At 39.7% G+C, this 27,448-nt stretch overlaps 1 long non-coding RNA gene across 1 annotated transcript in view; it reads right to left on the reverse strand.

The window, feature by feature from the left end:
* Nucleotides 1-27,400, reverse strand: part of LOC109611074 — a 75,704-nt gene extending 48,304 nt beyond the window's left edge. Inside the window, exons 1-2 of the long non-coding RNA XR_002193404.2 lie at nt 26,938-27,400; nt 3,004-3,064 (exon numbers count right to left, since the gene is read on the reverse strand). This is a non-coding gene — a long non-coding RNA (uncharacterized LOC109611074). The remainder of the gene's footprint in view (nt 1-3,003; nt 3,065-26,937) is intronic.
* Nucleotides 27,401-27,448: the final 48 nt, after the last annotated feature.

Consider the following 27,448-nt stretch of genomic DNA (forward strand, 5'->3'; position numbering starts at 1 on the left):
CATTATATTATATATTTACTGCGACGCCCGCTTGTTTGTTAGCTTGCTATAGAGGTTGCATAATCTTTGGCCTCGCGTATAGTCGGCAATATCCAGCTAGAGGGCTGCCACAACGGGAATCCGTTCTACTTGGAGTCCGACGTAATTCCCGTTGTGGTTGTCACTCATTGTCAGATTACAGTTGCGTCTTCGCAGCTTTCAGTGACGGTATTCCATTAATCTTTTATGCCATAATGGAAAAATTCTCAGGCCGTTTTTAATTGTTTTTTTATTAATCGGAGCATAAAATCGATAAAAGCAAGTGCTGCTGATGAGAAATTTCTCGTAGGCCTCAGGCTTAATAATTGTGAAATCTGATGGTTTGTGCTTACCTAAAAACAAATGCGTGCTTAAACAATACGATGTTTTATAGTATATTGACGTGACGATTCGGACGACATTTATCGTTCGCAAACAAGTCGGATGAGAGCGCTGCGTGATAAATCCGATATGATTAAGTTACCAACAAAGAGATTTATGTGGAGAAACGTAGCGCGCAATGTGCGGATGGACGGACAGCACATAAACGCCGCAAATTTATCGAGGTAAATGCAAACATTATGAATCCGCTCGTTGCCGCAGAATCTATCGTGGTGCTCGCTTTTGCTTTTTTATGGGCACTCGTATATTTATCGCGTTATAATGTATTAAAATTGATATTAACTTTCTCGAAGCCGTAATGAAAATAACTGAATTAGAGCAGCGCATTTAAAGCAGCAGTCTGAAGCTCGAATGTAATGTAATATACTTAATAAGAGAGTTACGCGCATATTTTACTAACGAAACGGATTTCTTTAAAAAAAGGAGGATTCTCTCTCGCGTTTAAAGCCGGAGAGCTCCTAATATATTAAGCTTGAAAGCTTCTTTTGCGGAACACAGCCTGCTTTTGTCAACTTTTTAAATAATTTTTCTTTATAGAATACAATGTGTGAAGCAATTTATCAGATTGAGAAGTATACAATTGCCTTCGATCTGCCTCTTTGGTTTGATCGAACTAGAAAAGATGGTGATTAGGGTCATAACTTTGTTTCCCTGGTTGGCTTTTACGTCTCCCCACAGCCATATAAATCCACGACGATCGGTTGAACAACGAGGCTGCTTCGAAATAATGAAATTCCACCTGAAGGCAGTGCGTAAGAGAGACTGACTGACTGAGGCGGACGCCAGAACAGAAAAGAGAGAAGTCTGGACCGAACCACAACAGTTTCCTCCGATATTTCATTAAAATTATTTGAAAAACCTGCAGTAAAAAAAGTCGATTGCGGTATGGAGGCCGCTTTTACCGATAAATTGGCGTACTGCGCTCGTTCAACCTCCCTTGTGCTCTCATTTTTATTTTCTTCTAGCGTCGTATGTGTGCATGAATGTGTGTATACGTATGTGTTTCCAATCCGCGATAATTCTTCAGCTTACCTCCGATGTATAATATAAGAAAAAACTGTACCAATTTTTGTATTTAGAATCCAATTGTTGTAAGATTAACTGATTGTTTCTGCACAAGACTCTTGCCTGTTTTCAAATGAATATTAACTACTCGAATATCTATTACAATGCAAATCTCTTTTTGGCGGGTTATTTTATTTGTAGTATGTATAAATGTATATTTTGAATTGTAATTTAATACTAATTTTTAAACGCAATAATATAAGAAAAGATACCTTATGATATCTGTTGGCAGAGAAGTTATTTGCACATTTGCTTACTTTTCGTTTACTTGTGATATTCTTTCTATTATACAAAACATAAAAATTCTTTATAACTTTGTACTGACCATAAAATATAAAGTACATTATTTAGGATACAAGTACAAAGATTACTTTTTCTAGTTATCTTGGCTAAAATCAACAATAGGCGAAATCTTGGAAAGTATCATCTACTTAGGAACTTCGCAGATATTCTTACAGTGTCCATAGTTCATACGGAAGAATTCATGGAAAATTCAAGCCCGTCTTTTAAATAGAGTTAAACAGAGACCGGACTTGAAAAGGGTTTAACGGTGCGCGACTTTCTCTTAATCTCGTTCGCGGGAATGGAAAAGTAGCTTCGTCGGCAACTGGCCGAGAGGAGTCGGTCGCGTCGTAGCATTAATCAAGACGGCGCGAAATGGTCCCGTGGCGCCAGTAAAATGGAGGTGTCCTGCGGGAGGATTAAGAAAGCGAGAAAAATTTGTTGCACCCCGCGGGCGGCCGGTCGCGTGAACCTCCCTTCCGCACAATCGCTTCCTATCTTCGTATGCAAATGCATGCGTGCTTTTTCTTGTTCGAGTTTGCATAGCCTCCCTCCCTTCGTTCGACCCCCTCGTCGATTTGATCGTTTCCGCTCGACCATCCCTTCGAGATCCTTCGCGGCGTTTGCCACCGAACTTACTCGTTTTGCATTAAAGTTAATAAAGCGGCTATGCCTGAGCACGCTCAACTTCGTTATTTCGTTCAAGCAGTTCGTCCTCGAGCTCGGGCGCGCCAAGGGTGAGGTAGGAAGGCGACGACGACAACGACGACGACTGTTGTAAGCCATTTGACGTAATTACCGCGGAATTGTGAGAATAAAAGTAGAGCGACCTTTTACACGGCTATTTTATTTTCTGGAAATGTTGCCTCTTTTGTTGCATCGCGAGCGAGATATCTGCGCTGTCCCAATGTTTTCCCAAAGGTATCCTCCGTCTCGTGTCATTTTTGCGCGAATTTACCGTCAAATCGCACGAGTTATATCCGGTGATGCAAAGCTATCCGTGTGATGGCGAGCTACGGCCATTTGGCATATTACCAGTGCAAATGTGACCATAATTCACGACGATATATCTGCGGGTTTGCGTGGAGATTGCACGCATTAATACATGCAACGTTCGCAGAAGTTCCAATATCCTTTTATATGGACTATAAGTTGTCGTTTTTATTTAATATTATTCTCACGCTTTTCTCGAGACGCAACTGTTTTACAATAAATCGTTAAAATGTTTTCACATACCAATAGGATGCTCTCCGTAGAATATATAGCTCGTCCTCCAATCGATTTCCGGCTCTGTCGTCTAAAAAATGAACAATAATACATCAATATTTACGTTGAACAAATAGGAAACGTGCGCGGAAAAATTTGTCGAAAAAGTCAAACGTCTGTATGTACATGACCTTTCGCAGCTTCATACGCTCCCACACACATACTTTACACACACTCTCTCTCTCTCTCTCTCTCTCTCTCTCTCTCTCTCTCTCTGAATCTCTCTCTTCAAACTTCAACTTATCATCTTCGTCGATCTGATTACGATTTTTATGAGCAACGTGTTGATCTTGCGACGGATCATTGTCAATACGATCCAGATCACTCTCGCGAGACCGGCGTAGGTGGCTGCAAGTTGCACACACAAGGGAAAATATTGAATTGCAGCGCTAAACACGCGTCACGAACTTTATCGCAAAGTCGAGCCGTTTAGAAGATCAGAGGGACTTACAGGTTGTAAACTCCCCGCGGGGACGGGGAACGAACCCTCTTACGCTCTCGGCAGGCATGAATAATTATTTCGCGATACACGATCGCTTTCAGCTTAATATAATGTGGCGAATGCGCGGAAACTTCCCCGGAATGCTTTGGGCAGGCAGCACATACATGAGATAGGGTAACTCGTTTAATCTTTGTGCCATGCATTACGCAGCACGTAACAGAACACGTCCCTCGCGTTTAAATTCCGCGGAACGATCGGAGAGCTTTTATTATCATTACTGCGGCCATTTATCGTGGTCTCGCGTTCTTAGCAGTCGTAACATCTAGATATCGATGTGTCATACGCTCGAATAATATCTCATGAAATCCTATGAGGGGTACGCACACTAAAGCCGACGCGTCCTTTTGCATTTTATATTCGACGAATAGAGGGATTATATTAGAATATTCTAAAGTTCGATTTCCGCGGGCGTCGTATGGAGAGCTTGGAAATGGCATCACGAACGCGATAACATCGTTCGCTCTCCGTAGTCAATTTAGCACTAAACACGTTTCCTCTATACTGAATATACCGGATTTTGAACCTTCGTTTTCTTTTATGTATAACTCATGATTTTTCGCGATTCGTCTTTAATTTCTTAGTTTTCTGGAAAAGCTAAGGACAAACATAATTCTAAAATATTTAGTATATAAAAGAATGCAATGATTATATATTTAACATATCAAATGACTCGATATTGATAGAGCTAGAAACGTTCCTTTTTTTATTTACAGAAATTTACAGAAAACACGAAAGATACGAATTCCTTACATGTGGAAATACTGATATATAGTGAAATATATAATATAATAAATTAGGTATAAATATACATAAATAGATATAAGTTAAGTGCTAAATAAATGTGAAAGATTACACAGAAAGCTTTGTTCTCGAAACGCTGCGTTCGTCAGCAATGCTAATGTTTAAAATACACAGGATTTTTTTCTACATCATTTTGAAACTATAATTACCACCTTTTTTCTCGCATTATAAACATACTAGCGTTTAGGACCGCGCAGAGCGCGGGTGGAGATGCGTGGGTGGATGGATGAGGGTGAATGAAAATAACATGGAGATGAAATTAAAAGTATTACGATTGATAACTGGACAGAGCGAAACAGATTTCGAGAAACTCAGTCAATAAATGTGTGAATGCGTGGGTGGGTGGATGCGTGGGTGGGTGGATGGGGGTGTAAAACTTAAAAAAATCACATAGTAACCATTTTTGAAAAATTTGCAAACTTTTGGTACCAATTTCGAGAAAATCGGTTCATTAATCAAGGAGTAGTTCGCGGTCAGACAGACAGACGGTACTTATACGTATATATAGATTAAGGTTCTACACAGGACACTTCGTATTTCTTATTCTTCTCTGTTTTATTCTTCTATTGGGTTACACCGAGGTCATTTTACAGTCCGTATATGCGCGCCGTGGCATGTCTTTCTCTTAGATAAATTCTCCGACACGGTTGCTGGGAAATCGTCCCGAAGGTAGAGTAATCTATCGTCACGAAAGTAGGTACGCTTGACCCGCCGGAAAATCTTTAAAATTCGATCGAGCCAGCCGCAATTTCGAGCGAGCATATATATCCCCCGGGAACGGTGCACGTAGCACAGCCAGCACAGATAGAAAAGTGGGTGGCTACGCATCCAGCTCATACTGTGAAAAAAGGGAGGGCAACCGTTAGCAAAAATGGGTCTCGTCGCCGTCGGTGATATCGCTTCCCATCACTACCTCTGTTTTTCTACTGCTCCGCGATGGGACGGGAGAGCAAAATAGTGAAACGACGAAATAAATCACAGCTTGTTTCCGGCTGCAACTTGCGCTACTTCCAGGAAGAGGAAGTCGCATCATGGAAGATGCAGGATGTGGAAAGACGTATTCCGTAATGTCTATAACATTTGAACTTGAACGTCGCAGCGGAGCATCGAGATTTACGAAATTGAAATTGCGACGCAATGTGACGAGAAGAAGGATTGCACGAGCGGAGAACTCGTGAGTAGATCGTATAGATAGATCGTAAGAAGGTCGGAGGTAAATCGAAATAACGAAGCATCACGGAAACGAATCGGCGAGAGAGACGTCGGTAAATCGCGACTGGTGGTAGAATGGTGGTCGATGAAAGGGAACATCGTCGCTGGAAGAAGTAAAGTAAGTCAACGCGGAAATGTAGGCGATTTCCTCTATGTAGCCTGGCTCAAAGAATCCGCCGCGAGAAGAGGCAAGCGACAGTCGCTGGAAACGTTCGCGATGCACCTCATCGTCATGTGATATATATTTCCAATTTAGACGAAGTTTATTTAATACGGCGACACACACACACACTCGGTATATCTCTTTGCGGTGTTGGCCAGCGCGCGGTAAGAAGACCGAGGGGGTGAGGACCACTTGTGTACGTGGAAGTAGGTCTTCTTAGCGGCGGTGCCCGGTGGCGATATTGCTTTCTCTCGAGCTACGGGAAAGAAAACGACAAAGACGATGGGAAGGCTACAGAAAGCGGATGCGCAGGCGAACGGTGCTGTAAGCTGTTCAGATATCCGCGCGCGCGAGGACTTTATTATTACGCCGAAAATTTCCGGGCTCGATCGAGCGCGTAATGCGCGCGATACCATCCGACGCGATTGAAAATATTAAAAGTTGTTACGACGCCCTACCTAACTCGAAAAAGTAGGTTCTGTGCTTTTCCCAGCCGGAATGCCTCATTTCTGTTTAGCAGACTTTTCCTCCTACGCTCGTCCTTTTCCTCCTACTGCTCTTCTACGTCTTCCTTCCTCTCTTCCGGGGATTATCCTTATATTAATTTTAATTAATTTCGACTTAAAAGGATAAAGAATTTTGCTGCACGGAGCGTTTTCTCGAGATGGAATCTTTAATACATTTTCCGAGGAAAAAAACTAATGTGTAAGTGTAATGCCCGAGCAAGCACACATCGACTGAGAAAAGACATTGCCGAAAATCCCGCTCTCGCTGGGAATTACTGCAGGAACGACCGAGGAACTTGCGAATGAAGCCGTAATGTTACTACGTCAGATCGCGGTGGTTGTTCCTAATTTAGTAGAATTTGCCGTGAGACTGAGCAAAAGGGAGTAGGACCTCTTACACAGGAAATAATTTCCGGATTTGCGTGTGCATGCGGGATCTCAAGCGTTACTCACACTGCGCTCCAATTAAACGGATGTTTTCGTAACGACGCGTCTAATCAAGATTAATTTACAAACGAGGTAGACGAGAGCGAAGTCCAAGTACCATTAATAAGAAAAATATAATTCCGAGCACGAAAGACAGATAATGTTTGAGTTCTGTGATACACATGGCGGGCAAGCGCATCCGCTGCTGGCAAGACTAATGCTTTCTATATTTGAAGGGCCGAAAAGAGGGAAATGCGAACGAGAGATGGACGGAACGAAATGAAGCAGAGCAAACGAAACGTAGAACTGTAGTTATGCAGAGTTGGTTGTAATTACAAAGGACGGGGAATGTGTCGAGCGCTATAGGACTTCTTGAGAGGCGAACATGTAATATTTCGAGTGTACACAGTGCTTAAGTCAACTTACTCTCGCGAAATCGCGAATAGTGGAGCACGATATGACCGACATTATAATATTTTCAGTGGAATATAGGCAGATACGGTCGGTATGTAGCTTCCTGGACGCAAAAATTAGTTTTCCAATGGAACAATGCGGAATTTCCAATCCTACATTGTTCTACAGCGGCGGAGGATCGCGTAAAATCTCGACGTTTCAAATTACTTTAGCACGCCGCGCTCCGAGAATTTGACCGGGATTTAAATCACGCGGTAACGCGATAAGTTTTTGAAATCACGAAATTGTAGGGAGACACGGGTTACACACGCGCGTGTAATTTACTCATATCTCATGTAGCATAGCGACGAAGTGCGCTCGCAGCTCATTCTAATCGTGCACCAACGGATAATCTCCATTCAGCCCGAATTGAGGTAATAACGAAAGTATAATGAAAACGAGATACGAAATTTAGCTGGCCGAAGCGAGATTATTGTCTTGAGAATTTGAGATTTGGTCCAATTTGTAGGAATTATCTGACTTCGAGGAGCGGCAACCAATAGCTGAAACGCGAGGGTTTTTTTATATTTCGCGTATAATTTAACGTAATTCCACGGGGTGAACTTTTATCTCTCCATACGTTATCTTTCAATTTAGAAGATGAAAATATTAAATTGTTAAAATTAAAATTAGTATCTTCATTGATATTTTCAATGGCTGCTTAAATTGCCGTTTCAAGGATTGATGCATATAGCACAATCGATTAACGGAATTGTAGGAATTAATGAAATGCTTGAAATTGTATTAAATTGCAATCATATAAATTAACGAAAAAATAAATGCTAGTAAATTTCATACACAAGTAACAGTTGAGCCATTGAAAAATATTATTACGCGATGGAGACTTGTATCAGAATTAAATTGAGTTTCGAAGTAAATAAGTTGTTTATTGATTGTTTGACAAGCTACTTCCCGAGGGTATTGCATTGTGAATGAAAAACTGCAATGGTCGAGAGAATAACGTGATTTCTGGCAATTAAATTCGCATTGACAATTTTCGACGATTATTTCGACGATTTAAACATGAATTAAGATACAGTAACGCGTACAAACATTATTTAAAAAATCTAGAGAGAGTCTCTTCTGGGACAAATTTCCTGCATTGGACATGCGTCTTCGCATGTCGCCTATTTCGAAATGCAGCGAAAACTGGGATTTATGCACGGTCGCATTTTAATAAGCCAAACAAGTTTTGATTGCTTTATTCCGGTACTCGTTCACAGATGTGTTTCTGACAACGAAGTTAAGAGATGGTCCGCGATATCACCTGCGAATGGCTGCGAGGGTAGAAATTCTACATCTGTGCACACATGCCTGCGTGCACAGAGTTTGACGTAAAGACTCGCACTGAGTCAAAGCTGAGGACCTAATCATAAGGAGGAAACTTCCGAGCAGGAATAGGTTTGTAATGATGCTACGTGACTGTGATTAAGCTAGCGAATATTTGAGTAGACGGAACCAAGACGCCATGCTTCCTGATGTAACCAGTGAGAAGACTAATTCACAAGCTGCTCTTTGCAAAATTTACGCTGTTTCTCGGTTCAAGCGTAGGCGAAAAATGGCAGCCGCAACACGGTGTAATTTCTCGCGCAATTCTTGGATGATTTAGGAGATCCAGCATGATTATCTTCTGGAGCTCAGGCGCGCCGGTAATTTCCACGTCGTTAGTAATCTCGGCGCGAATTAAAGGGCGCCCTCCGTGACAGAAGTTCTCCGGTCGAATCGATTAATACGAATGTTATATCGCAGCTACCGTAATCATTGAAACACCCCGGGCGTTATTTTACTCGAGCATTTGACAAAAACACAAGCTGGTGTACCGAGCGTATCAGCATCGATAGCGAAGAAACTTTTCATACTCGGCGAAGCAGTTATTTCATCTGCGGGTGTCGAAGTTTGCTGATGATCATCGCACGATCGACGTATCGATTGCCGTGACTTTCCCAGCCGCGCTGGAAACGGAGCCAGCAAAATTGCGCGCGACGCATAGATTTTCCATTCGCGACAACGTATACGCTTAATTACAACGGTCGGATTACGGTGGCGTATGTCAGGTGCTGTTATGAGAATTAATTTAATGGAGCGTGCCGTGCGCGCGCGAGCCATTTGTAAATAAATATATGCAATAGTTATAATTAAAAGCGTCCGCTCATTATATCCGCAGCACGAAATTATTCCCGGTCGCAGTTAAACTCACTAATGATCACTGACCGCAATGTAATTCTCTGATTCTGCTACTGTTGCACTCGCGATAATAAATTGCATTAATAAGCGCACGGAGTCTGCGCCAGCCTTGAAATTCACTTGAAATCACTTGTTATTTTCCCTGATTAGTAAGAGTAATCGCGATGCAGATTCTCGCAAGCTTGCGCAAAATGTAGCCGTCAGAAAGCGCCGGCCGATTTATTATTCTTATGCAAATAACCACAAGAGAAGATTAAAGTTTGGTTATAGTTAGGCGCATTAAGTGAAACTTTGAGCAAGTCTCTCGCAACAAGGTGCTCGCAGAGTCATGTTAACCCATCAAGTAGTTGGCTGGCAGGGCAGTTTCGGGCCAAAAGTTACCTGCCGATATATCTATCCGTAACGGAAGCTATCCGTAACTTGTATAGGTATGCAAGCTTAGTATCCCAACTTAATCACGAAAACATTCCTTTCTTAACTTCCTGAACTTTGACAAAGTGTATCTTTGCTATTTCGAGCAAAGAAACTTTCGTATTCCAATTTAGCTGCAACAAAACAAGAATCCTTTACCCAACTTGAAATATTTCTGCATTATATATACAGCTATTATTGCTGTTAATAAAATCAAGTTTTCCGCGCGCGAATGCCTTTTTTCTCAATTAACTTTATTATTATAATCACTCCTGCGCACTCTACTGATTTAAGCATAACTAGATTGAGCATTAAAAAGAATATTTTTAAATAAATTAATTTTCTAGAGAAAGAAAGAAATATTATTTTTGATGTTAAATAATTTTTGCGAAGCATTTAAATAATACCAATAAATTGAATAACCTAATTTAACATGCATACATTATCAATTAAATACATACCTTTACATATTTATTTGTACAATTGTAATAACTTCTGCAATCTGTCCATTAAAAGCTTCATTAAATCGCAAAAAAATTTTCCTATAATTGCTTGGCGTAGCGTGACATATTTATGCAACGTAATTTCACCTATGAAATGCGAAGAACTTCGAGGCAGCATGTGAGTCTCGGAAAATTTAATTGGCAGTTCACGAGATGATTAACTTTACTGTGTCGCGCGTGTTCAAGATAAAACTATCTAATTGCGCTACATCGACCGGCAGTATGCAAGATTGGTATTGACATGGGTTGGGTGTCAAGTAATGTAACACGCACAATTAATAATTAATGGTTCGACCGATAAGTGAGAACCTAATTGTGACACGAACTTTCATGGTGCTTCACGATCGCAAAATAATTGTGTTTATTTCTTGAACAATTGCGTATATCAAAAAATTATTGGCTTTAGCGTGCGAACAATAAATAAATTATCGAGCGCACATTCATGAAAAATAATATTGCATTTATTATTTCATTTGATTTCCGGGTTGGATTTTAATTTGAACGTTTCGTCAACATTTCAATCTACTTCATCAGGGTGAGAAGTAACTTGATACTGATTTGCTTCTCGATAGGTGTCCCTATACATATGTAGCAACTGACCAATTAGTGGAGCAATGGGAGGAGGAAGCAAGAGGGAGAAAATGGATCGGCCAAATTTACAAATGTCGGAACCAAAGTGGCAAAACACGATTCCAACCCGGAAATCAGATCAGATAATATGATATTACAATATTACAATAGCGTGAAAGCCTCAAATGTTTTATCATCGTATTTACAGTAATATATACCTATGTTCAACTACATGATTGTAAAAAAAGAAACCTTTTCTTCATATATCTCACTAAAATATTTTTTTTATACTTGAAAACATTCCATAATTTCGACGCGCTTAGCATTTCCCAATTTTGTGCCGTGCAGCTCTTTTTCGCACGAAAAGAGCCGAAAATAAAAAGAGGCCGTAGCCATGGGCATTAGCCGTAGGAATGCATTAAACATGCAAACTACGGGGCATCTGCATCCCGTTTCCAACGTCATGGCGATTACGTCCCGAATACGAGACCATTCACGCAACACGTGTTTGGCGCGATGGACGATACGTCTTCGATGCATTCCGCGTACGTATTGTCGGTGCATTTGTGTACCCGCCGGGATTGCACTCGACTGAGCACCACTTCGAGTGAGAAAGAACCCAGTTTATCTTATTTACCGGAGCAAGGGAGAACGAGGGTAGACACGGGCAAAAGCGTGTCTCGAGTCTCCATTCCGGTGCGCGATCTCACTTAAGGCTCGCTCAGATGTATCAAGTGACGTGGCGATTGGCCGCCAGCCAGTTTTTCAAGACGGCCTTTCAAAACTTTCGGACGTCGACTGCTCGTCTTTGGAATGCTACCATTTCATTATCCTCTTGACAACACACAGACAATCACCGGCCGTTGCACGGCAGGGCGACTCCTTTGCAATGGGAAGCGCCTCGCAGCCACCCGCGCACGCAGAATTCATCCATTCTCTTCTTCGCGGGGGTACTGCTCGAGGAGCTCGGTGAACTCGCGCTGGAGAGACACGGGGGACGAATCGCGAGTAATAGAAAAATAGACACGAATATCCGTTCGACTGGAAATACATTTTCCGCGTACGTGTTCCCGCGGCAGTCAGAAGAAACGCGGAAGGGAAGATGTACGCGAGAGAGCCATTAAGTAAGATGGATCTGAACGCCATACAATATTTACAGTGCTTGAAGAGTAACGAAATCGTGTAGAAAGCAGAGAAACATGGACGGATAGCTCCATAAATGGAAAAAATTAATGGATCGGAGATAATTTTTGATCAGACAATTCTGTACTCACACGGATAAAAATATATATACTTATAAAAACAATCAGTCGAGCGCCACATGAATCAACATAATCGCAATCAATCGTTGTCGCGAATTATTTCTTCTCGTACAATTTAAGCGAAACGGAAAGCCGGTTGAGCGGAGTATCGGCCGGATTAATAAACGGAAGAAATAGGAATCCTGGTAATAAAGCTAGGCGGAGGTTTAATAATCTCGACCGGGTGACACTGCGTTCGCATCCTCTTCGAAATCCGAACCGCATCCATGCTCTCTCTCTCTTTCTCTCTGTCTCTCTGCATTCATACAGAAATCAATAGCAGGCACGTGCACGTAATTGGTATAACCGTCTCGTTCCTATTGAATTAGCAACAATAATGACACGATGATTTGTTCGGTTATACGAGCCACTTATCCATCAGCATACAGTACGCTGGATAATGATAATAGCGGCTAAAGAGATAGATAGGAATAAAAAAGGAAGAGGGAGAGAGAGAGAGAGAATCACCTACTACCTGCGAAATCCATTCAAATAGAAATCAATCGTGCAACAGATTGGCCATTCGCTTAGCAGTCTATTAGGCGGAATTTACAGCAACTTTTCCCTCTGGATGTGCAACGCGCGTCTCGACGTTCGTGAACGACATCGGATCGGCATTCATCTCTTTACGTCTCTTTACATCTGCCGAGCGCCGTTAACGCAGGAAACTTGGGCGAATGGAATTTACGGGTCCCACGAATGGAAATCCTGGTCGCTCGTAAATTTGGTCAGCGCGCCGGCGCTACCCTTGTACCTCGCGCAAGGTATAAGGTAACTTACGAGGGAAAGAAAGAAGGGCGCTCGCGCCAAGAACGCGAGAGACTTTCGATAATTAAAATTCCGCAGAGACCGCGAGATTTTTTTTTAAACTTTTACTGGTCGCAGGAATGATTCCTCTGCGCATTTCGCCCGCTTTTAGAGTCGAAGTATCCGAAAAGAGTTTCCACGTCCTTCGGAAGTTTATGGTAATCCTGATTTAAGCGTGACCCACGCCACTCTTCTGTTTTCTCTTGCGGAATCTTGTTTTTTCATCTGTAACCAACGATTACTGCAGCGTAAGCGAAAAATACTGTCCACTCCCGTGTTTGATCCGACGAGGGTAATTGATTTCGATTGGTTTGAATCTATCGGCAAGTGTTTTCGAAAATATTTCTAGGTCAACTGGATACTGCTTGCAAACAGTTTGTTCCGCTGAGGGGAAATAGTTGCGATCATGCAACTAACTTGAGGGTTAATAACGGTCTTAACCAGATTTGCACCTCTTCCATTTCCATCTTTGTACAGGATGGTTCGGAATGGAATTTTAATGGCGGATTCTTTGATCAATTTGGACTCGATTTTTCCTTAATTCAAATGTCAAACGGCCAACGGTCAACGGTTGCCGAGTTACGGATGATTGGAATTTCTGAGCGATAATTAAATAACAAAACGCTGCTGCTTCGAATCTAAATTTAAGCAAACCCTATTAGTACTTTTAATTGCCATATCATTTAACGTCGAATATTGAGAAATTACATGTTCGAAACTTCCTTTTTTATAAAAAACTCTATTTCAATTAAAACATTATTCTGATTATATAAAAAGTGTCTGATAGTTGCTATCTTTGTTCAACTCATTACTACCTTTATCTTGTCTTAGCAATTGCAATCCATTGAAATAATTCTGAATTCGAATTGTAGTTATCTAGTATGGTAATATTTCGAGTGCAAAGTCCTCAGGTAATTTGCAACGAGGCATTTAGGTCCGACGAAAATTCAAGCAATGTCTCACGTTATCTACGCATGATGGCTGGCCTTATAAATAAATTAAATATTAAATAAATAATATTGCAACGTGCGTGACATACGCGGCCGGTGACGAGGACATTTGACATTTTCGTCGAAAGTACGCATGGGCCCTCGGTTTTGATACGAGAAAGCACGTACACACGAAGCAGCGAGTACACACGGAGCGTCCGTTCGGCGCAAGTACGTGTCCGCAATCACCGAATAGCTGGGTGCTCAATAAATCAATACAAATGACCCCAAGACCAGATTGGAATCGAATAATGCAACGATTATTACGCGCACAAAGGGCGCTCGTAACCGATGCATCACGTACGCAGTATCTTGCTTCCAGGCTGCACACGCCAGCACGTCACGGAGCGCAGAAGCCTGTAGGTATATCACGAAATTTGGGACACTGCTCGGTAGTCCTCGGCTTTGGCATGTATAGCCCGTGAGGTAGATTGCTTTTCGTCGAAACGAATCGATAGACCGAACGTCGGATGCTGGATACGGCCGGGCAAAGAATCGACCGTCAGATACGTTGCGAGAAAATTGGCGGGTTGCGAAATTGCCGACAATGAAAAAAAAGGGCAAGACCATCTCGGTTGAATGCGTCAATTATCTTTTACTTCCCTCATCCTAGTGACATGGCAAAATTGACGGCTCCGTGATGCGAAACAAAAACACACGATCGCTTTTTTTTTCAATTTCATAAGAAAAATTCTAGCAAGATTTTTTAATGTCACACATCGTATCTATTTCTTTATCTTAATTTGAATAACTTAGAATAACTTTATAGTAGTAAGTAAGCTTATAGTCATATTTGAGATCAATCATGTTTTTATTTGGTTAATTTCCGTGAGCCTTGTGGAATCGCGTAGAAATCTTTGATCCGTCGCACAGGAACCTTCAAAATTTGCAAGGATAATGGTATAATTTAATATCTCGTTAGCTCTGACGTGTACACGCTGACAGAGGAAAACCTCACCTGAGATATCCCATATTCGTCTCTCGTTTGAAGTTGCAGGGACGCGAGATAGAATATTTATGGTGCATCGCTTCTCTCGCCGCACGGCTTCGCTCACCGGAGGGACGTGGTGTACCATGAATATTTAGAAAATTAAATCGGCCAACTTCGTCGCGTTGGGCGTACAGAGGGCGGCTGAATGCGGGTGCTGGAAACTCGCAGAAGTTTCCCAGATAGGATCTCGGTGAAGAAGAAACCAAAGCTATCAATATTGTTCAATGCCATAGCCGAGGACCGAAGTCGCTCGCAAACGCGAGTCGCATTCGTAATTGTATCCGTAATCGCGACTTGGATATAATCGTGAAAGTATTTACAGGAGATGCACGTCCCTAGAAGAGCTTCCTAGAAAGCGAATCAGTGTTTTTCCGCGACGCTCTGAGACCTTTATTTGAAGATAACAGAGCAAGAATAATAACATATACATATACGATATATTATATGGCAGAATGATCAATTTTTATCGAATTAAATTTTGTCGGAAACAAGATTTCATCGTGACGATTAATACTAATCAAATTTTCAGCGATCCAAATTTTTCTTTCAATTAGATACGCAAATTGCATTCTAGAATAATTGTTCGTAACAGACCGTTTTACTTTAATAAAACTTTTCTTGCTCAAAGAAGACCATATCTAGTCTCTGCAACTCGGTCATATACTGTCTGAATTTTCTACGGTCTAGAAATCTATACAAACTTTGATACTTCCCAGCGTCGAAACGAAAGTATTCTTGGAATGGATCGTCATTTGAAGTATGCTAGACCATTAAAAAGAGCGTTAGTTACAGGTAACGCTTTACGAACGTACATGCGAGGAAAATGCTCTTCATGGTCATGCCACTCTTCATGAATGCCACGGACTGAAAAGTAGCAATTGCATCTCTTCTATTTTCCCAGGAAGGCATTTCTCCAGGAAGAAAGAAAATGTATCATACTAGTTTACTGCACTGCATGATCTTTTCATAATGCAACAATTTTCTAAACAGATATTTTTTAAAATAAAGACAGAGATGGAACCTTTTTCACGAGATTAACGTAATTGAAAAAACATGAAAGAGAATCTGCTATTATTTATTTATGCAAGAGCTTGAGAAATGTCCTAGAGTATTTGCACATTCTTCCAAGGAAAAATCATGTTTTCTAGAAAGATTTTATTGAGAAAGTGCATACACTGTGTATCAACAACATCTAACGCCTTTTGAAAACATTTGAAAACACAAACGCATGTCCATGAGATGAGAAATCATATTCATGGCGTAACTATGACGTAACTAACGGCTGCACCGGAAAGAGAAGAATAAGAATCGGTTGACATCAAAATAAAAGAAAAGACAATATCAAATTTGTTATGTTGAACACGAGCATTCGTGGTGTTTAGTGATAAGAACTACACCTTTTGTTCGCTTTAAGACCCATGCATGATCACACATTATTATGAAGCTTGTCACGTGGAATTCAAACGGATGAAGAGCAAAATAATCGAGATCGCTATTGTGTAAAACAAAGGACTCTGTGCAAGCTACCCCTACGTCCCTCTGCGACAGGCGGGATGCGTAATCGTTAGTTAAGCCATTGATTAGTACGCGTATACGTCCGAATATTTACCCCATAGTAAGTATATACGCGAAGCAAGCGGTTAATGGAGTCGGGCACCATCAACGACAGCTCGACGGCGTCGAAAACGACGCTGTTACGGAAACAATTTCACCGTTATAGGATCAAAGCAGCTGAATTCGGCGTATACGCGTTCCATACGCAAACTAATATTTTCCCCAAACGAAGCGTGCAAGTCGTATAAGTGTTTATTGCCTCCGTCGTACCATGGACGAAATTTGCAACTACTTGTTGCACGCCAATGAAATCACGACTATTGATCCGTCTCTCTAACGGCCGGCACGGTGAGACTTACTGGTCGCCGAATGCACCAAATGAATTGCGTTTTTCATCAATTATTCGACATATCGTTTCCTTTTATTCGACTAATAAAGCGTGTCCACTGCAGAACCTGGCAAACGAATGTTTTTATGCGAAACGATTTAATATTGCTCATATATTTAAAGATTAAATCCATATTTGAAAGTTCACATGTGTTTCCTTATAATATTTTTGTCGATTTGTTAATTTGCGTGTACAGAATATAATGTTGTGCAATATATATTTATAATTCCTATAAATAATACTATAAATAAAATCGGGAGAACCAATACGCATTATAAGATATTTATTTTCTATGCATGTTGTCGAGAAAAAGATAAAATGTTATTAATAATGATGAAACGAAATATCCAAAACAATTCTAAAAAAATTATTTGTTCCGCATCGCTTATTCTACGCGTAGCGTATTTTAATGCTAAAGTTCATCAGAGGAAATTATTAATTGTTTCGGGCAATCGGGCGAAAATGTACACGCGAGTTGCGAAATAAACCGAACGCTTCGTGCTCTCGCGAATTCGATGAGCGATAAAAAACGGAGGGGGTGGTAGTTTTTGTTTAAAAAAGAGAGCAAGGAAATTCGCTCGCGTGCCGCACGACAGCTGATTGCTTCGGAAGTTTTCCCCGGGGCGATTTTGCGGGCCGATCGTCGGGCAACTTTTCTTAATTTTCCGCGAAAGTTTCGTCGACGCGACGTTGTACATGCTATCTCAGCCGTGAATAAAACACTGCTGCGAACCTGCTGACACTTATACGCAACACAACGACGCGCGATGCTTCATCAACGGCAAATAAGAAAACCCCCCAACGTGTCATACAACGGTAGCTCCAGCCGAAAGTTTTGCGCGCGCTTTCTGCAACAACCGTGGTGTACACGAGGTAATTCGACATGGTATTCCCATGGAAGCCGTCGCGTCGGCAAATAGTGAGAGAATGCTTCTCTTTGGAAAAGAGAAAACAGTTACGTATTTGTTCAATAAATTTGCTGACGAAATAAAAACTAAATATATTATTTAAATATGTCAGTTTTTCCACGATATATGATCAATTTACGAGCTTTTGAAAACTGTTGTTTTTATATGAACGTAATCAAGTAGTTTTGTTTTTCTTTAACAATTAAAACTTAGAAATAATAATGAATTTAAATAATAATAAATTTAAGTCTCGTTAGCTCAACAATTTTAAACGCTACCCTCTAACGTGCCGTTAAAACGAGGAGTCTCCTAATGCGGGAAATCTAAAACATCCTACATTACAGCGCAGACATTGCGTTTCCGAGTACCTTTTTGCAACGTGCAACGTTTGCACAAAGAAATTTCACGGCTAGCAGAGTTTGTCGTAATTAACTTTCACGCCTCTCCTCTGTTACCCTGTCGCAACGTTAATTTATCGTACGCGAGGGGTGAGGATCGTACATCCCTCGGTCTCGGCGGCTGTCAAGTACGCGAATGATCATCGTGACTGATGTGTGCACACTGGTGAACGCGATTTCGCGGATCGCAAATGTATGCGGAACGCAAATCCGGATTTCGTTGGGACACGACACGCGCGGCCGATCGATCGATATGTGAGGTGACTTAGAGCAGGTGAACTCTGACGTTTGGAGGAAATGTTGTGTTTCGGCAGAATGGTGGTGGACGGGGATAGTTGCGATGGAGGGAGGAAAGGGGTGGAGTGATGAGACGAAGGTGAGATAAAGGATGTAAAAACAGACGAGAGATGAAACGAGGGAGAATGAAACGAACCGTGCGCAGGAATGCGACGTACCAGAAATAGAAGGAAAGAAGAATAGCTGGCGTGGATAAAGACCAGCTAGCGGAGGAAGAAATTCCAGAACCAAAAGTGGTAGACGACTTTGATAAACAGTAAGACGAGAAAATCAAAAAGAAAAGAGAATACGAAAGAGAAAGGAAGGATATGTGTAAGTATTGTTAATCATACTCGTTACATCTTTCCTTTTTTTTAACATAAATACGCGCACGGAATAATTTAGTATTTCTCTGTATTATACGTTAATTAAAAAGATACCTTCTTTTGTTAATTAAAAGATGCAACAATATTACATATTTAAATGGAAGAAACTCGTACGCATCTTTGATGCTTATAAAATTATACGTAATTAAAACATTCTTCTTACTATCATAAAACACATGGGAGAATTGTACTTGTATAGAGCGTAAACTGCATTTATTTATTATAACGTTAAACGTGCGACTCTTAATTCAGCGAGTAACTGCACAGCATCGCAAGTAAATCGCAACTAACAATACGAAAGTAATGTATTAAAAACAAGCGGAACTAGTTTGCGCCGTGAGGATTGGCACATTTCAAAAATTATTCAAGACAGTAATAGACATCGACGGATCGATGGTGCGGGATGATTCGAGTAACGAAAATCAGAGTGCACCTTCCTCCTCCCCCAGCAGGAAGGAATACATGTCGCCGCTAGTAGCCAGCGCGTATATATCGTGAGAGCTTCTCTGTCTTACCGAATCGGGATCTTTTTACCGTCGAGAGGCAGAGACCGCCGGCGGTCTTCGATCGAATCGTGTTAACGCCGATAACTCATTTTCGTTTCGGATCGAGTTAGTCCGACATTAGACGCCCGGAGTTAGTCCACGAGACAAGTCGAAGAGGAGGAAGGCGCGTCTCGCCTTCCGGCGAGACCCCGAGCGCGGAAAAGCCTGGGCGTGTCCACGTGTGCAGAAATATCGGTGACGTTAAAGGGCTTCGCATTGGCATCTGTCCCATCTTTGACATTGACGTGTCGTAGCCAAATGGAATTTGCGAACGTGATCGTATCCGTCGCCGACAGGTTCCCTAAACCGATCCGCTCGTCGCGTGACTCGTTAAACTTTGCCTCACTTTCCAATCGCAGCACTTTGCCCGGAAAACTTGCTCGAATGGCGTGAACTCGCCGCTTGCTCATACTTCCGAAGTACCGAGGATGCTCTGCATAAGGGGCGAACTCTCGCGCAGCGCTTTTTCAGTTATTCCCAGCTCGACCCAAGACCATCCAATAGAACGTAAATATTATACTTATCTCTGAAATTGCTTTAAAAAATTAAAAATGTATCAGAGGTATCTTGCTTGCTTAAATGAACTATTATAATGAACATCGTGTTCCTTTGCAAAATTAAATTAAAAATTAGAAAAGAATGAATAATACATTCTCAGTAAAGTCCAGAGAGTTGTTGCCACATAATTTGTTCAACTATTTTTCAAGTGACGTTTTCAAAAATTATGTGATGAAAAAACTGATCCTTTATGAATTCGAGCTTTTTAAAGAGAATGTTTTTTCCAAAAAAGGAATTTATTTATCACATTCTCATACATGTGATATGAGGATTCTGAAAACAAGAATACTTAAAACTGAGAGATATTAAAGCGGTTTCATCCTCTTATGACCGTGCTATCGATATCGATTTACAGTAACACGCGTCCCGCAATGGAGTTGGGCGAGAGCGAAGTAAGTTACATTCTTGGCAACGATATCAAATTAAAAAAGAAATCTCCTCACCGCGAGACGTTATATTGCAAAGCTTGTAGCAGAAAACTCCATTAATCCATGTTTCAGATTCCCGTTACGATATTATATTATATTTATTAAGCGCAGATAAATTTGCGTACAGTTGTTGAACTTTTCTTGTTACATAGAAGAAAGAAGAAGCATTCTTCTTTCTCTCATCTTTCCCTTTGTCGACATTTTTTAAATCTTCTGTGATCTCTGAATTTCAGGTAAAATAAGAATTATGTTTGATATGAAAAGTAAAATATTAACAATTTCTCAGTAGTCTGTAGGATTAATAGAATATTTTGGCGAAATTTGAAATGCAGAGTAGCAACGTTGGTTGTAAAATAGAATTTTACAGCCAACGTAATTTTCTCACGATATTTTAGATAGATCGAATACCAAAATCATTAGCGCATAATAACAAGATAATCAAAGATTATCGAAATAAACAGACAATATTTTGATGTTTGCCAACTTTCTTTATCAAATTATAATAAATGAAAACTAACATGGTAAATTATATTTTTTTGGATCTCAATATTTAATATCAATTAAATAATATAGGAGTTTTTTTTATAGGAGTTTAAGATAAGATATTTAATATTATTATGATATTATATCGCTGCTTGCTGTCTTGACAAGACCGAAAGGATTTAGAAAACTACGTCGATCGCAAATAGTTGCGTTTAATCTGATATCTGCCTGAACCTAGATGCACCGGCTTTATATTTCGCGTAGCAATTAGCAATTTAGCTTCTCTTGATGTACAGCAATTACCAATTTACCTTCCCTTGGTGCATAGCAATTACAAGATTACCTTCATGTTGCACGTAGGCATACCGGCATCTTTGAATGTCTCCCGAATGTGTTTGCTTATGTTCGATATATTGCTTCTCTTTACGACATCCCTCAGGAATATCGGGAAACGAGCAACTACCTGCTACCAGAAAATATATTACATTTTACTTGGATCTTCAAACCCAATTCAAAACAGAGTTTTCTACAGAATTAACTGATTAGAATGACTAATTCGCGCATGTGAGATAACGGATTTATTGAAGTAGATTTATCATATCACATTGACGTGATAAATGTAATTATTCAATTTCTTCTTGTAACCTGTTAAAATGGAAAAAATCAACGGGCTAGCATAATCAGTTGTTTTGTAAAATTCGTATTTTTGACATTGCCTGTGTATTCATAGAAACCCTCAATAAACAATAGGTTTTATAAATAATACATCAATTGCAAATGAAAGCTCGAAAAAGACTAATCCGCATAAGAAAAAAGAATCTAACGAGCTATACTGTTGTAAATAATAATTTAAAGAAAAAAATGCCATATCCAGCAAATAGTGGTCAACATTTACGCGATTGCGCTATATTCTTTTTATTTTATTTTCACGCATTATTAATGCTAAACCCATTAAGCGAACGAAAAAGACATCTGAAATATTAAAATACAAAATACTAAAACCATAACCCTTTCATGTTTATCGTATGCGCTATTACCGCGTATCGAATATCGGTAGGAATTCCAATAAAAAAAGGCAAGTTTAATTTCGATTGGGACCAATCCAATTACAGCAACAAGCTTGGATTTCGCCAATACTCTTTTTCACAAAATGACACGACTCTTGCAAAACGCGTGCGGAATTTTGACGCGGTGCACGTTATATATACACGGCGGCTTTTTACCTTCGCGACAAATGGATAAACAATTTGAATTTAAATCCAAATTCGTGCAGTCGACCGCGGGGGTCAAACTTTACGCTGAAAGCTTTTCGGCCACGTAAAGTTCGAGATTCGAGAAACGAGTTCGAATTTTAATAAAAGAATTTTAATAAAAAATTATATATTCCACACACGTAGAGAGAAAGAGAGAAAGCAACTTCGTCATCATGACAGGAACTCGTGAGAGAGCACGTCCTCGCGAGTACATTTTCCCTTGCAATATCAATTTCCATAAATGCGTCGAAAGCGCGGCGCACAAAGAGTTCCAATAAAAAATTAATACATTCAATTTTACTATTGCAATTATGACGCGTTGGCGTAAATTCTTATCGCGTGCTCTTTCAGAGCGGTGGCTCGAAGTAGGAAAAAAAAGATAAGTATCTTTGAGACTTTGCCGCACGAAGTCATTCGAACTCGACACAATTTCAATAAAATTAATGTGCATGCGGAGCATTCTTATTCAGCTAACAATCGTGTAACAGGATCTCGGATATAGTTCGACGGCTTTTCTATGGCAACATGCTCCTCTTAATAAATCATACTCAACACTGATGACATTTTAAAGTGATCGACTAAAGTTGAATGACGATCTTGGTAGCGTGACCTGATACTGTAAATAGACTCTCAGCGAGTTAACCGTATTAAAAGCTGTCGCACTAAATTAATGGTGTATGTATAATATGGTAGTATCCTTTGCTCAGCGCGATCGGATATCACGACAGATAACTAATGTTTTGCATGAGTGTACGCATGCTACGTATACACTTTATTAAATTGTTGCACGATTAAGGCTTAATTATGCGCGCTTTAAATTAAGTGCGCGTAACGTTCTATTATAATTAAATAGTTAAAACGAACGACATTATAAATTTATCAAGAAACATTTAAAAGATATTTTTCTTGAGAAATTTCGAATTACTTTTCGTTCCACGATCAACAGAATTACAGAGATATCTTCTTCTGGTGTAATTGAATGTTTTTTAATGCAAAGTTACTGCGCGAGGTTTCAGCAATTGGAACGAGCAGCAACTTTATGTTCCAACTAATTTCAGATTAATTTGAGCAGTAATTTAATTATTGGCTTACTCGTCAAACAACGTATCAAGATAAATATTAAAAATCAGGAAGTAGAAACAGATGATAACTTCATCACGATAAGACACAGCGATGAAATACGCCAAATCCTTTGCATTTAAAAAAAAAACGTGTTTCATTTCTGCATGAAATATTGAGAGAGAAAGCCGATGTCGCGTTCTCGCTAGCGACATAAGCTTGTAGAAGCAAGGCTCTGCGTGATGTTGTTCTCTCCATGCTTTTTTTTTCTCGTCAGATATTATCAGAATTACTAACTAGATCGCATGCGTGCACCGCGAGATAATGTGACCGCGCGCTCGAAAGAAAAGCTTCATTTTTAATTAACTGAAATAGAAGTTCACGCAGTAACTCAGACACGAGCTTTTATGTAATAATAACGTGCGGTAATGCTACAATTTACCTGCACCTGCACACGCGAAAGCACAACACGTTATTAACATTACTGACCGTTATTAGTTTGAAAGGTGGCACAAAGTTGACCTAAATAAACTTCCGCAAATTGGTATTCGCATCTTTGTTACGCAGTTGCATTTTTAATGAAAATGCACGAATTGAAATGTGCGATTTGATTCCCGCGGTTTTGAATCGCGTTATACCAGATGTTTCTAGAATTTTTATTTAATTTTCCATGTTCACAAACTACGCTTTATATAACATTAATTAATCCTGTTTTGTACAATAATTAAAGCGTTTTATCACTAAAGTAAATTTTCAGCAGTACTGCAAAAGATAGACATGTGTTACCGTAAATCTAACACACATGGTAATAATATTTATTTTATCAATCGCACAAAGTAACGAGCGTAATTTGGTTAGAATACAGGTGCAGCGCTGGCGGCAAACTTTTCACAGAAATATCATGAATATCCGTGCACACGAGAAAAATACGGGCGTATTGACATAAAGCGAATTTGTTGGAAAGCACCTTTATCCTTCCCAATCAAATGAAAATGAATCGGAAATACACAAAGGAGCGAAAGGCGTATGCGAAAGATGAAACAGAAATTTATTCTGACTAATTAGGAGATTGTCCGTTTGACTAGATAAATACGAATTAAATAAAACGTTCTTTCAAATACAAATTGTCTGCTACTTTCCGATTAAGATGTCAGTACTTTAAGTGTCTTCTTCGTTTTCTCTCCGCGAGAGATTTCGCTTAAGGGATATATTAATCTATCATTGCGAAAATTGAATAATGAAAGTATCATATATGATGTCTGTACTCTTTGGCATTTCTATTATATTCATCAGAATTTGATTAAATGAGTAGCGGTATGATTTAGGATTTTTTTAACACAGCTTTATCATATCTAAAATGTCGTATACAGATATGAATGCATATATAAGACTTATTATTTTCTACATAATAATTACTCTTGCATACATATATATTATTATATATTATCATTACATATCCATTATATCTCTCTGGATATACCGGATTTTTATAAGTCTAAAGAGAAACAAAAAAATAAAGATAGCATTCAATACTTTAATTAATAAAATCTATTATATTCGTGTCCATTACATTCATGTCCAATTATTACAATTTCAATATAATTCTACTAACATGCGCATTGATTGTGAGATCTATCTCAATCTGTACTTTCGGTAGGTCCAAAGTGCTTCAGAATCACTATACTGGACAAAGGTTTTTCTTGCATTCATGTCAACAACAGTTACATACCTATATTACATACATTCGTTACCTACCTCATGTTATTCTGAAAAGGTGCACTGAAAATATTCCCTCGTTAATCCAACGACTTTCACGCAACGCGAAAATGTCGACTGGGATTATCGTAACGCGTTAGTAAAGGTCTTACTCACACATCTTTATCAAATTTTCTCTCGTCTTCAACGTTTACGAGCTTAAGCGCATTTCGCGGTGTCCGAGAAATTCAAGTTATTCCGATAATACACTAGTGCGTACAATTACAACGCACAATTTGAAACGAAGATTTCAAATTGTTGCAATTGGCATAAGGATATGCAAAACTTTTAGTCATTTTTTGCACGTTTTCGCTTTCTTGTGTTGCATTATACATGCAACATAATTCAGTCATCAAGATATTTGCCCTCGATTTTCTTTTATCTCTCGAGAGAAATTTCCACTTCTTTTACGAAAATAGGTTTTTTGTAATCTCAGCCACATCTTGAAAATAGTGTCCAGTTAAAAACTGCTGCATCGATTGGAATAAGTAGTAATCCGAAGCTTTCAAGTTAGATGAATATACCGCGTATGGAAAATCTTTCTAGCTCAAATCTAAAATGATTTGCTGAACACGAAAGACATGTATAATTTTCCATTGCTCATCGCATTTACTATTATTTTTCGAAATTTATCGTTAAATCATGATATATGACGTTTTACAAATTTCGATACCAACTCTTCAAAAACATAAAAAAGCGAGAATTTAAAATTCAAATAATAAATAATCAGAGCGCTAAAAACAGAAACTAAAATTTTTGCGGATATTTTATAAAACTTGATACATTTAAGAAATGAAATATAATAATAATTTGGGATGACTCACTGTATGATAAAAAGTAAAAATAAGATGTTCATATATCGTAACATGAAAATGCCGATCGATAACGTGAAAAGATAACGAAGCAGTTAATAAAGTTGCGAAAAACTATAGAAAAAAATATTGACATATTTATATTGACAAGCTCAAATTACTAGCAAATTAAAGACAACTAATTAAGAATTAAGAAAAACGACTTCTTTATCAGATTAATAGTTTATTCGGCAAGCCATTAATAATATAAAAGCCTGCGAGATTCAAAAGTAATTTCAACTTTATTAGTCATCATTAGTTAAAATTAGGGTTGAAATACGGGGTGGGCCACTTCTACAGAGAAATATTTCACTGTCTGCTTCTTTCACGAATGTGGAATCGATATTCTCTTAGTGAAATTTAATGGATGGCTTAATTACAGAGATATTTAACATTGTGAATTAAAGGGCTCGACCAAATTAAATTTCCAGAATGTAAGCAGATAACATCCTAATTTCAGATAGTAAATTTTATCGAATTCTGTCTCAATAGCAGTTCGACACGAATTTTAATTACGAGATATTAAATATTGACAATTAAAAGACTGACAAATAACTTTATTGAAATCTTTAAGAAAAAACAAACAACTTGTTCGTGTAGAAAGTGCTGAAAAAGTGTTCTTCTGTTAATGAACCATTCTGTAACCAAGAAATGCGGTAGGTGGCGGAAAGTCAGTCAGATTAATCAAATGTGTCAAGGCAGGATCCGATGCGAGCGTAATTGAAATCGTGCAATTTCGATCAGTTCAATTTCCGATGCCTCAGATGCTAAAAAGTTTATCACTGAATGCAATCACTGCTTCTGTATCTATAGCGTGGGGGTGTGAACTTATTGCAACTCCGTCGATTGCAACTGCCGGACTTAAATTTTGCGGGTACTGTTCAAACACGCACTATGCTGCGTTTGAATCTCCGGCAATAGCTTCCACATCGCTAGTTTGTTTTTCGCGAGTTCTCGCGCGCGTAGAAACGAAATTGAACAGTTCGTAGAGTTGTCAGAACAATATTCCCGTGGAGCGCTAAAACATATCGCGTTGCGTGAAAGTGAAACACTTAAGGACCACGTATATACGAAAGAAGGGATAAAGGATTCGCGGAGCAGGACTGTCCCATTGAAGTGCAAACGAAGATGGGGAATAAAGGAGAAGTGGGAAGGGCGAACGGATGAGCTTTCTACTCCTTCCCGCCATACTTCTTCTCGATCCTTTTTCCTTCCACATCAAACGACCACTTTGTCTACTCACTTTTGTCGCAGCGCACACTTTCCACGATCCTCGTGCGTAGGCGGTTTCGCGCTCTCTGTTGTTGTTTATGCGGCGCGCAAGTATATAGTATAAGAAAACCCGCGCGAGGGGATGCAAAAATTATAGAGAATATAGAAGCAGATACGGAGAGAGATTGAGAGGGAAAGAAACAAAATGAGAGAAAAAGAGAGAAAGAAAAAAATAAAGAGATAGAGAGATAGAGAGGGAAAGAGAGAGAAAAAGAGAAAGAGAGAGAACGATGGAAGTAGGAGGCTGGATAGCGAAGACGCGTCTCGTGTGGATCTTACCCTCGCAAGGACACCGAATGTGAGCGAGCGTACAGGGGAAGCGGCGAGACGGCGACTGATTTTACGCGCGTTTTTGCAAGTCCAGACACAACGAAAACGTGCGCACGCGACGACGGTCGGGACGATACTGCGCCCTATTGGACGGCCCTGCGCAAATATAATGGCGCCCCTCTCCTGCGGTGCGTCCACCCCAACCACGACGT

Source organism: Ooceraea biroi, chromosome 5 (assembly GCF_003672135.1).
Source record: "Ooceraea biroi isolate clonal line C1 chromosome 5, Obir_v5.4, whole genome shotgun sequence".
NCBI classification, from domain to species: domain Eukaryota; kingdom Metazoa; phylum Arthropoda; class Insecta; order Hymenoptera; family Formicidae; genus Ooceraea; species Ooceraea biroi.